The 13,312-nt window shown below is 40.1% G+C and overlaps 1 protein-coding gene and 1 long non-coding RNA gene across 3 annotated transcripts in view; one reads left to right on the top strand and one right to left on the bottom strand.

Annotated features, from left to right (window-relative positions):
- dhx40 (DEAH-box helicase 40) overlaps positions 1–13,312 on the top strand; it is a 39,928-nt gene that overhangs the window by 1,703 nt on the left and 24,913 nt on the right. The window lies entirely within an intron of this gene.
- Positions 763–4,434, bottom strand: LOC149971272 (uncharacterized). The gene is made up of 4 exons (XR_016492448.1): positions 4,357–4,434; positions 4,159–4,238; positions 3,903–4,013; positions 763–3,644 (listed from the first exon to the last, which is right to left on the bottom strand). It is a non-coding gene; the product is annotated as an uncharacterized LOC149971272 (long non-coding RNA).

The following is a 13,312-nucleotide window of genomic DNA, read 5'->3' on the forward strand; positions in this document are numbered from 1 at the left end:
TGCTCAGAGTATTATTTATGTCACCTCCCCTGTCTGATATCTTGACTTTCTCTATACCACCAAATCTAAAGGTAGAAATGTCATGTTTTTGGTCATTAAAATGTACTGCGACTGGATAATCCCTGTCCTTTCTCCTGCTTGAAATGTCATATTCGCTAATTCTCTGTTTGGGAGAACCAGGTCACATTACAGTAGATGTCGAGAGTCTATATAACAGCATTCCCCATATGGGGGCTGTCAGCCTTATCTCACTATTTGAGAGCCCGAGATACTAACAAATACCCAAAACTGTCTGAAAATGTTTTGACGTAACTATTTCAGGTTTGATGATGAGCGAATGGAACATTGATGGGCTCCACATTCGCTCCAAGCTATGCTAACTTTTATGTGGGTAATTTTGGAGAAAAAAATGAAAGTCTATTTTTCATTAAAATCCTGAAGTGGTGTCTATATTGACAAAATTATTTGCATATGGGGAGGAACGGGAGAAGAGCTGTCAGACATTATGGCAATACTTAATGACATTGAGCCCAATCTCAAATTCACTATTGAATGTGACACTAAATTTGTACATAAACTTTTACATGTGGATTAAGAAATCAAATGGAACCCTGTTTACAACTCTGTACAGAAAAGAAATGGACGGAAATACTCTATAGAGTTCTCCCACTTAAAAAGATGAGAGGCCTGTCATTTTCATCATAGGTACACTTCAACTATGACAGACAATGAGGAAAAAAAATACAGAAAATCACATTGTAGGATTTATAATGAATTTATTTGCAAATGATGGTGGAAAATAAGTATTTGGTCACCTACAAACAAGCAAGATTTCTGGCTCTCACAGACCTGTAACTTCTTTAAGAGGCTCCTCTGTCCTCCACTCGTTACCTGTATTAATGGCACCTGTTTGAACTTGTTATCAGTATAAAACACACCTGTCCACAACCTCAAACAGTCACACTCCAAACTCCACTATGGTCAAGACCAAAGAGCTGTCAAAGGACACCAGAAACAAAATTGTAGACCTGCACCAGGCTGGGAAGACTGAATATGCAATAGGTAAGCAGCTTGGTTTGAAGAAATCAACTGTGGGAGCAATTATTAGGAAATGGAAGACATACAAGACCACTGATAATCTCTCTCGGTCTGGAGCTCCACGCAAGATCTCACCCTGTGGGGTAAAAATGATCACAAGAACGGTGAGCAAAAATCCCAGAACCACACGGGGGGACCTAGTGAATGACCTGCAGAGAGCTGGGAACAAAGTAACAAAGTCTACCATCAGTAACACACTACGCCGCCAGGGACTCAAATCCTGCAGTGCCAGACGTGTCCCCCTGCTTAAGCCAGTACATGTCCAGGCCCGTCTGAAGTATGCTAGAGAGCATTTGGATGATGAAGAAGATTGGGAGAATGTCATATTGTCAGATGAAACCAAAATATAACTTTTTGGTAAAAACTCAACACGTCGTGTTTGGAGGACAAAGAATGCTGAGTTCCATCCAAAGAACACCATACCTACTGTGAAGCATGGGGGTGGAAACATCAAGCCTAAAAGTCATGTTTACTCTAACTGGTGTTGTGTAATTTACTTATTGGCACAAAGGCCTACTGCAATATTGTGCATATCATCACACAGCATACAAGTCATCCATGTCGTTAAATACAGTCAAGCATTTTAATTATAAAATGAAACAAAAGGAGCCTTGAATAATTAAACAATGAATAAACTGCAACAAGCGATTGAATTCACGAATGCATTTGACTGTTTTTAATATTGGCAGTACTAGAGCTTAAATAAATTGATGTTTTTTCTTGCTCTGTACCCAATGATTTATGAAAACTAAGTTGATGTCCTCATTGTGGTTTTACAAACTTGTTTTTTGCATTTTATGTACACACTTCATTAGAATACATATGAAATGAACATTGTTATATTTGGTAACACTTGCTTATTTTCCCTCAACTCCAAACCCATTCGATGCATTGAACAGATGTGGATGGAGCAATGTCTACATAAGTGTACAAATTATAAACACTCACAGCAGCTCTGATGAAGGCCATGAGGCCGATACATAAAGGTCATTTATAAATATATAAAAGCAACATGCAACAATTTAAAAGATTGTACTGAGTTACAGTTCATATAAGGAAATCAGTCAATTGAAATCAAATTCATTGGGTCCTAATCTATGGATTTCACAAGACTGGGAATACCAGAGGGATGTCACAAAGCATCACTCGGTTTAAGGTAATTCAAAACAATGTTTTTAGATGGGGTTATTTTCCTAAGCTATTCTTGAATATGGGTTGTCTCATCAATTATTCCATGCCTATTTCTAGAAAATATTAACTTATTTTTGGTCACAGATACCTTAAAAAAAAAGGTAGGGGTGTGGATCAGAAAACCAGTCCTGTGTGACCACCATTTGCCTCATGCAGCGTGGCATCTCCTTCGCAGAGAGTTGATCAGGCTGTTGATTGTGGTCTGTGGAATGTTCTCCCACTCCTCTTCAATTGTTTTGTGAAGTTGCTGGATATTGGCAGGAACTGGAACACACTCTTGTACACGTCAATTCAGACCATACCAAACACGCTCAATGCTTCTTGATATGCCACACCTGTCAGGTGGATGGATTATTTTGGCAAAGGAGAAATGCAAAGACATTTGTGCACAACATTTGAGAGAAAAAGTTTTTGTGCGTATAGAACATTTCTGGGATCTTTTATTTCAGCTCATGACAAATGGGACCAACACTTTAAATGTTGCGTTTATATTTGTGTTCAGTATAATATGACCCAATGGAAAGGGGAGACTCTCCAAAACACAATACTGTTCTCCGTTTTGCTGTACGGCCTCCACAAGTGTCACGGGACTCATCTGAACGTATCACATAAAAACGAATGGAAATATGGAGGTCGTTTTTTGCCCCCAAAAAATAAGGGGTTAATTATGTCCAAAAACATTTCCTGATTTTTTTTGGGGGTGTTTTTTATCAAGGATAGATCAGCATTAATATTGCAGATAAATTGTAGGTTCCATCAATGTAATTGTCTGCATCACTTCCAATCCCCCATATACAATACGTAAAGCTTAATAAAGAGTTGTGATACTATTAAGGGCTTTGTGCGGGTTTTTTCATTTTTCTCAGTTCTCATAATACAAATCTGAGTAAAATTGAAAAAGTGTGCTATATTTGAAATTAGTAATACAGTATTTTATGAAACGTTACAATAGCAAATATTTTAAAACACAGTCATCACAGTAGGCTATAAATCAATTATCTGAATACGTAGAAATGTACAATACTCAAAAGAATACAAAAAAATATTGAAGAAAATACTCAAAACAAAGCATCTATTGGATCACGTGGCTTTGTCATATTTCAAAGTTCTCATTAAATCAGTCAACAATTCAAATTCCTTACGGGTATTTTGGCTGCCATGGCTAAAGTTCAGTGGAACACCATGCAGATCCAGCGTGCAGTTCGAATGTTTATTTATGGTCAAATCCCCCAAGTTACACAAGACTCCAGCTCCAAAAGGCTCATTTAGCATTTAGCACTAATCTTACCAGCGACAGAGCGTCACTCATTATCCACTGCTTTATCCTCTTGATGACATCGTTTGAAAAAGCCACACTGCAAATTCAAAAAGGAAAGATTAGAACAGTGATGCATTGATACTTTAATCAAATTGATGTACTGTACACACATTGCAGTCAGACGTGTGGGTGTTTGGGTGTTTGATTTAACCTGTCTTGAGTGCCAGATTGACAGGGTTTGCAATTCCACGACTATTCTATTGGTTCCATTACCACATACAAGCTCAATCAAGCCCAGCTAAAGTAGTTGAAAATGTGTTTGATATACAAAAACTTCCAAAAGATTCATTATTACCTTAATAAGTATGACAATGATTATGGCTAGGAATAGAAAGTCTCCAATGGAGCCTTCTATGATGGCAGGCAATGATTTCTCCACTGCCAGTTTCATTATCATCACCTCCACCTAAGAAGCAGAACCACAAAACAGAACAGACAGAGCAAGACAGTTAAACTTTTCCAATAACATAGGACAGTTAATAAATTGTTTTTTTGAACTTTCTATTCTATTATTTAAATTGGACATCTCTATTATTGAAAGTTTAACTCACCGATTCCATCGATCTCAATTCCAGTGCTTCGAATCGATCTTCATCAAATCCCAGAGTAGCTGTAATCTTCTCAGATTAACCTGTAATGATTGATGATGGATGGTCACAACAAAACATTTTGGACATAAAAATCATAAAATGGGCATGGATCTTCACCTCGATATTGTAGAGGAAGTCAATAAAAGTGCATCTACCAACCTGAACTTCTCTGATTGAAGTTTCAGCCTCAACTGTGATTTCCTGTACATCTGTGACTGCACACTGAATGAGATACTCTCCAAATGCCTGGAGGAATATCACATATTTACTACTCTAAAGGCAACATACTCTCATTAAGTCAAAATAGTGACATTTAACCATTGTAGATATACATCACATGACTAAAACTATGTGGACACATGCTTCTCGAACATCTCATACCAAAATCATGGGAATTAATATGGAGTTGGTCCCCCCTTTGCTGCTATAACAGCCTACACTCTTCTAGGAAGGGTTTCCACAAGATGTTGTAACATTGCATTGGGGACTTGCTTCCATTCAGCCACAAGAACATTTAGTGAGCTCGGGCACTGATGTTGGGCGATTAGGCCTGGCTCGCAGTCTGCGTTCCAATTCATTCCAAAGGTGTTCGACACGGTTTAGGTCAGGGCTCTGTGCAGACCAGTCAAGTTCTTCCACACCAATCTCGACAAACCATTTCTGTATGGACCTCGCTTGGTGTACAGGGGTATTGTCATGCTGAAACAGGAAAGGGCCTTCCCCAAACTGTTGCCACAAAGTTGGAAGCATAGAATAATCTAGAATGTCATTGTATGCTGTAGCGTTAAGATTTATTTTCACTGGAACAAAGGAGCATTGCCAGATCCATGAAAAACAGCCCCAGACCATTATTCCTTGTCCACCAAATCTTACAGTTGGCACTATACATTTGGGCAGGTAGCGTTCTCCTGGCATCCACCAAACCCAGATTCACCCTTTGAACTGCCAGATGGTGAAGAGTGATTCATCACTCCAGAGAATGCATTTCCACTGCTCCAGAGTCCAATGGCGCGAGGCACGATTTTTACGTGCCATGCGCCTCAGCACTCGGCGGTCTCATTCTGTGAGCTTGTGTGGCCTACCACTTCGTGGATGAGCTGTTGTTGCTCCTAGACGTTTCCACTTCGCAATAACAGCACTTACAGTTGACCAGGGCAGCTCTAGCAGGGCAGAAATTTTACGAACTGACTTGGCATCCTATGACAGTGCCGTCATAGGTGGTATCCTATGATGGTGCCACGGTGAAAGTCACTGAGATTTTCAGTAAGCCATTCTACTGCCAGTGTTTGTCTATGGAGATTGCATGGCTTTTGTGCTTGATCTTAAGCACCTGTCAGCAACAGGTGTGGCTAAAATAGCTGAATCCACTCATTTGAAGGGGTGTCCACACTTTGTATATACAGTGCATTTGGAAAGTATTCAGACCCTTTGACGTTTCCACATTTTGTTACGTTGCAGCCTTATTCTAAAATGGATTCAATTGTTTTCCCCCTTCATCAATATACACACAATACACAATAATGACAAAGCAAAAACTGTTGTTTTGGTTTTTTTTGCAAAAAAACGTACAAAATTATATGAAATATCACATTTACATAAGTATTCAGACCATTTACTCAGTACTTTGTTGAAGCACCTTGGGCAGCTATTACAGCCTCGAGTCTTCTTGGGTATGTTGCTACAAGCTTGGAACATCTGTATTTGGGGAGTTTCTCCCATTCTTCTCTGCAAATCCTCTCAAGCTCTGTCAGGTTGGATGGGGATCGTTGCTGCACAGCTATTTTCAGGTCTCTCCAGAGATGTTCGATCGTGTTCAAGATGTTCAATCGGGCTCTGGCTGGGCCACTCAAGGACATTCAGATACTTGTCCTGAAGCCACTCCTGCGTTGTCCTGGCTGTGTGCTTAGGTTCCTGTTGGAAGGTGAACATTCGCGCAGTCTGAGGTCCTGAGCACTCTGGATCAAGTTTTGTCATCAAGGATCTCTTTGTACTTTGCTCCGTTCATCTTTGCCTCGATCCTGACTAGTCTCCCAGTCCCTGCCGCTAAAGAACATCCCCACAGCATGATGCTGCCACCACCATGCTTCACCGTAGGGATGGTGCCAGGTAACCTCCAGATGTGACGCTTGGCATTCAGGCCAAAGAGTTCAATCTTGGTTTCATCAGACCAGAGAATCTTGTTTCTCATGGTCTGAGAGTCCTTTAGGTGCCTTTTGGCAAACTCCAAGCAGGCCGTCAAGTGCCTTTTACTGAGGAGTGGCTTCCGTCTGGCATCTCTACCATAAAGGCCTGATTGGTTGAGTGCTGCAGAGATGGTTGTCCATCTGGAAGGTTCTCCAATCTCTACAGATTGGGTTCTTGGTCACCTTCCTGACCAAGACCTTTCTCCCCCGATTGCTCAATTTGGCCGGGCGGCCAGCTCTAGGAAAAGTTTTGGTGGTTCCAAACTTCTTCCATTTAGGAATGATGGAGGCCACTGTGTTCTTGGGGACCTTCAATGCTGCAGAAATGTTTTGGTACCCTTCCCCAGATCTGTGCCTCGGCACAATCCTGTCTTCGAGCTCTAGGGACAATTCTGTCAACCTAATGGCTTGGTTTTTGCTCTGTGGGACCTTATATTGACAGCTGTGTGCCTTTCCGAATCATGTCCAAACAATTTAATTTACCACAGGTGGACTACAATCAAATAGTAGCAACATCTGAAAGATGATCAATGGAAACAGGATGCACCTGAGCTCAATTCCGAGTCTCATAGCAAAGGATCTGAATACTTACGTAAATAAGGTATTTCTGTTTAATAATTTTTTATAAATTAGCTACAATTTCTAAAAACATGTTTTCACTTTGTCATTATGGGGTATTGTGTGCAGATTGATCTGGATTTCTTTTTATTTCATCCCTTTTAGAATAAAGCTGTAACTTAACAAAATGTGGAAAAAGTCAAGGTGTCTGAATACTTTCCCCATGCAATGTATAGTATACGTTACTTTGACTAATATATTTCTTAAATGTCATTTTTGCTGACATTTTAAGACAAATATGCTGTTTTATATGTTGATTTCATGAATCCTTTCACATTATAGGTGTAATGAGAAAGGATAGAACTCACTTTTACTTCTGCATTCACAGGGAATACACATCTCTCCTGGAATCCAACCAAATGATTATGTCAGGGACCTAACACTGGCTACTAAATATTACGAAAATAGAAATGTAAGATTTTTTTAACATAACTTAGGTGTAGTACTCTTGATTGTAATTTTGGCTTGTTGCGCCTGTGCTGTTATTGTAACGTTAACGTATATAATATTTTGGTTGTGTTTGTGCTCACCGTGAAGCTGAAAGGAAGAAAATATATGTAGAAAGATACTAGAAAAGTACATTTCCTAAAGAAAATGTGTGTGCTTGCTAGCTTGTATTGACAGATACATTTTATTGATAGGTTAGGATAGACTTAACATGTGAAAGTTGGTTTTGTGTCTCTAGTTTGAACAATTCAACACCATTATTGTAACGACCCTGGGTTTATAAGTGCGGAAATCGACACTGCCGCACGAGCACGCTTTTGCTGCACAGTCGATAGTGCGCCGGACCTCGGGCTAGAAGGTCGAGGGTTCGAGACCTGCTCCCTGCTGTTTCATTACATTGGTGTCAGAAGTGATCGGAACCTTGCATCCACGAGAGTGCGTGAGCGCGTTCCTGTAAGACGTAGACTCGCAAGCTAGCGCGAGGACGCGCTCTTTGAAAGGACCCTGGGTTTATAAGCGCGGAAATCGACTCTGCCGCACGAGCAGGCTGGAAGGTAGAGGGTTCGAGACCTGCTCCCTGTTGTTTCATTACAGTATGTGTAGAGTAGTCTTGCTTTCAGCAAGCACATTAAAGATGCAAACATAACACATTATAGAAAGACGCCAACATAAGGAAATTATTTGCTTACAAGTTTTTTTTAAGCAAATAATTTTAAAGCGAGAGCAACTTTATGACAAATGATAAAAATATATATATATTTGAAAACTAATGCAAAAATCGTTTTCGGTTTAACTTTCCCAGCAACCAATCATATTGTATACATTTTGCCAACGCTTTTGCCTGCATGTACTACCCTTTGGTTACACTACTCTTATCTTTGCTTTCGATGTCTGTTTCTTTGCGATCACTGCCAGTCTTTTCGATTGCGAGTTTTGGCATTATTTTTCCGCGAAGGGCAGGGTTTAGAGGGAGGAGTATACAATGAGTCGCCATTGGTCCACTAGTTTTGGAGTGACGGTTGTCTTAACCCAATCAAGGAACATGATAGAAATACTTTTTTTCTATTGCCTACTTAAGTAGAAGGTCTGACATCACCTCGTTTTAGGGTTTTAAACATACTTCAAAATTGTCAGTCACGGGTCAGTAATGTACTGATATTAGAAGCATGTCTATCTAATACATTTAATGACAAACCATCTAACTACTTAGGTAAACGTTGTGCAACAGGTAATTCATATTATTTCACCCGTCCTCGAAAATATGTTAACATTCTCAACTTTATTTTTCATGTTCACGATTTATTTTATTTTGAATTTAATACATATGGCGTGAAATTGTGCACAATACTAAAATGTCAAAAATTATATTTGATTCCTGGAGCTTTTAATATCCCATGCTTTCTTTTATGACTTATTAAAAACTGTCAATGAATGGCTGCAAAAATACATAGCCTCATATAATACATTTTCAAAACACACAAGTAGGCATATCAGATTTCAAATATGTGATTACTCTGGCAAAATTGGGAAGAAGTGGAATAATAAAATACGTGTGGGGAATAACAGTAGTGTTCTTGCTGACCAGCACAGTAATTACCCAATATTTTATCCCATTGTTAATGATGACAATTCTTACACTGATCAGGCTAAATAAAGTAAATAGATAATAACATCTCTCAAAGACAAGATTACACAAATCTTCCCCTACACCCTAACCAAATGACTAGAATCAAATTTACACTTTTGGGTTCAAAATCTGTTTGTCAAAATGATTTTCAGTTACAGATCAGGTCACCCTACCAAACATCCCTGCTAAAACATACTGTAGATCAGTCTGCTGCCTTTTCGTTGTCACAGCCAAAATGCCCATCACCAAACGAGGGGACTAATGCAAGTGGGGATTAAAATCAATTGTACTACATGATGTCAAAAGGCTGCATTCTGCAATACGGACAGGAGTAACAGCAACCTAATTTAGTTGACAACATTATACATTAAACAGCGCTACCGTTTAATGTATAAACTCAGCGGAGAACGTTCTATCTCTCCATTCAGCTCCACTCTAACCTTGAGGGGCGTTTCTTTTAAACATGCATCCAATCTCCTTGAACCCTTATATAACTAGACCAATCATATGCTTCAATGTGCCGCTTGACAGTGCTGTGGCAAGACATGACAATGATAGAGATTACGCTCGTGATGTTAAATTGCAGTTGCAGATGCTCCAATTTCAAACCGGTTTGGAGGTTGACAGTGCTGTGGAAAAACAGGACATTGATAGAGGTTCCGCTCGTGATGTTAAATTGCAGGTGGAGATGCTCCGATTTCAAACCGGTTTGGAGGTTGACAGTGCTGTGGCAAAACAGGACATTGATAGAGGTTCCGCTCGTGATGTTAAATTGCAGGTGGAGATGCTCCGATTTCAAACCGGTTTGGAGCACAGTTGAACATTTAATAATACGCTGATTATATAATGGATTTATAAGAAAAATAAATGCAGTACTTTTCAATGCGTGAGATATAAGAGGTGTGGCGTGAGAAGAGGGCCAAATGCTTGTGTCTCATGGCCAATGTGTGAGAGTTGGCAGCTCTGACCTTCAGTTATGGCCTCGGGATGAGGATGAACAATACCAAACAAAAACCCTCAAAAACTTTGTGTGTGAAATTGCATGTCCCATAATCTCTCGTGGACAGATTACATTTTGCGATAATTTTACTTCTGGGTAACAGTGATTACATGTCCCATAATTTACCTAAGTAGGAGAACCTTGGCTCTGAGGAAGATCCATTTAAGAAGGTGACTTCATTCTCCTTGGGGTGTTATAAGATCACTCCTCCACTCCAGTCATTGGCCCCCACAGCGCCAAACATTAAGGACCCCTAGGAAGAGGAGAAAATGGATGTTACTTGCCAGAAGCCAATAAAAATGAGACAAATCTGAGGCAAGCGGATAGAGATACTATTATGATCTTAAAACTGCATCTCAGATATAGTCACTGTCTCCATCTAATAGGAACAGTACACGTTGGACCATGGCACCCCAGACTGCAGACTCTGGCCTTAACTAGAAAACCAGTGTGTAAAAAACAAAGTTGAAAACCTAACAACTTACATCAAGTGTAATGTGATTGCTGAATCCAGCCTCTGCGAGTTGAAATTGAAAGCCATCCCCCTGCTTCAATGCTGGTTTATAAATCAGAGTGACACAAACATTTTGACACAAACATGTAAAATGCACCTCACAGCCTGTCCGTGTTAGGCTACACTCAACCTCCTACATTAAATTGCACACATACAGTATATGACGATAATGGGACACAATGTAAAGGTTAAAGATTCCTTTGATGATACTGGTCTCTAGCTTGGAGAGGATGCTCTCCAAGGTTTTATTGTCACCAACCAAGAACAGGTTACTCTCACTGGCGTTAATATTCTTGATCTCTTCTATTTTGATTTCATTACCAACCTGTGATTCATAAATGTACAGAAAAAATCTATGTCTTGATATACAGTTGAAGTCGGAAGTTTACATACACTTAGGTTGGAGTCATTAAAACTCATTTTTCAACCACTCCACAAATTTCTTGTTAACAAACTATAGTTTTGGCAAGTCGGTTAGGACATCTACTTTGTGCATGGCACAAGTAATTTTTCCAACAATTGTTTACAGATAGATTATTTCACTTAAAATTCACTGTATCACAATTCCAGTGGGTCAGAAGTTTATATACACTAAGTTGACTGTGCCTTTAGACAGCTTGGAAAATTCCAGAAAATTATGTCATGGCTTTAGAAGCTTCTGACAGTCTAATTGACATAATTGGAGTCAATTGGGGGTGTACCTGTGGATGTATTTCAAGGCCTACCTTCAAAATCAGTGTCTCTTTGTTTGACATCATGGGAATATCAAAAGAAATCGGCCAAGACTTCAGAAAATAAATTGTAGACCTCCACAAGTCTGGTTCATCCTTGGGAGCAATTTCCAAACGCCTGAAGGTACCACGTTCATCTGTACAAACAATAGTACGCAAGTATAAACACCATGGGACTACGCGGTCGTCATACCGCTCAGGAATCAGACGCGCTCTGTCTCCTAGAGATGAACATACTTTGGTGCGAAAAGTGCAAATCAACCCCAGAACAACAGCAAAGGACCTTGTGAAGATGCTGGAGGAAACAGGTACAAAAGCATCTATATCCACAGTAAAAAAAGTCCTATATCGACATAACCTGAAAGGCCGCTCAGCAAGGAAGAAGCCACTGCTCCAAAACCGCCATTTAAAAGCCAGACTACAATTTGCAACTGCACATGGGGACAAAGATTGTACCTTTTGGAGAAATGTACTCTGGTCTGATGAAACAAAAATAGAACTGTTTGTCCATAATGACTATCGTTATGTTTGGAGGGAAAAGGGGAGGCTTGCAAGCCAAAGAACACCATCCCAACCGTGAAGCACGGGGGTGGCAGCATCATGTTGTGGGTGTGCTTTGCTGCAGGAGGGACTGGTGCACTTCACAAAATAGATGGCATCATGAGGCAGGAAAATGATGTGGATATATTGAAGCAACATCTCAAGACATCAGTCAGGAAGTTAAAGCTTGGTCACAAAGGGATCTTCAAATGGACAATGACCCCAAGCATACTTCCAAAGTTGTGGCAAATGGCTTAAGGATAACAAAGTCAAGGTATTAGAGTGGCCATCACAAAGCCCTAACCTCAATCCCATAGAAGATTTGTGGCCAGAACTGAAAAAGTGTGTGCGAGCAAGGAGGCCTACAAACCTGATTCAGTTACACCAGCTCTGTCAAGAGAAATGGGCCAAAATTCACCCAACTTATTGTGGGAAGCTTGTGGAAGGCTACCCGAAACGTTTGAACCAAGTTAAACAATTTTAAGGCAATGCTACCAAATACTAATTGAGTGTATGTAAACGTCTTGTCACGCCCTGGTCTTAGTATTTTGTGTTTTCTGTATTATTTTGGTCAGCCCAGGGTGTGACATGGGTTATTTATGTGGTGTGTTTTGTCTTGGGGTTTTTGTAGGTTATGGGATTGTGGTATAGTAGAGTAGTCTAGGAAAGTCTGTGGTTGTCTGGAGTGGTTCTCAATCAGAGGCAGGTGTTAAATCATTCTCTCTACTATTATTCTGACGTTTCACATTCTTAAAATAAAGTGGTGATCCTAACTGACCTAAGACAGGGAATTTTTATTAGGATTAAATGTCAGGAATTGTGAAAAACTGAGTTTAAACGTATTTGGCTAAGGTGTATGTAAACTTCCGACTTCAACTGTATATAGGGCAGCAGCATGTTAGGTGCAGGGTTGAGTAACCGGGTGGTAGCCGGCTAGTGATGGCTATTTAACAGTCTGATGGCCTTCAGAGAGAAGCTGTTTTTCAGTCTCTCGGTCCCAGCTTTAATGTACCTGCACTGACCTTCTGGATGGTAGCGGGGTGAACAGGCCCGGTGGATGATGTGGTTGATGAACACATACCTTAGTTACAAAAACTATAGTGACAAAGAGAGTATCTGAATCAGTTTTGATCAACTCTCGCATCCTCTCCTCTGTCCTCTCCTTGTCTGCTTTTGAAAAAGGTCAAAGGTAATCGAGGAGTGGAGGCAAGGAGAGAAAACGTGGAAACAAATGCGCTTGATTGAAATGAGACTCTCCTTCTCCACTCATGCGCCATTAGGCAAATTACGTTTAGAGGGGTGGAAACCCAAAATAAGTGTGTAAAGTGCGAAAACCAATTGAACTAGTTGTATGCAAGACATGTTATTGATAAAAGGATAAGTAGCGTATCGTTTTTAAATGTGTGCATGCTCTCCTTCGAGAAAACAAAAGGCTGATTCAAAGGGGGTGTGACA

This window comes from Oncorhynchus mykiss, chromosome 27 (genome assembly GCF_057628025.1).
Source record: "Oncorhynchus mykiss isolate SJ-2025 chromosome 27, ASM5762802v1, whole genome shotgun sequence".
Taxonomy (NCBI): Eukaryota; Metazoa; Chordata; class Actinopteri; order Salmoniformes; family Salmonidae; genus Oncorhynchus; species Oncorhynchus mykiss.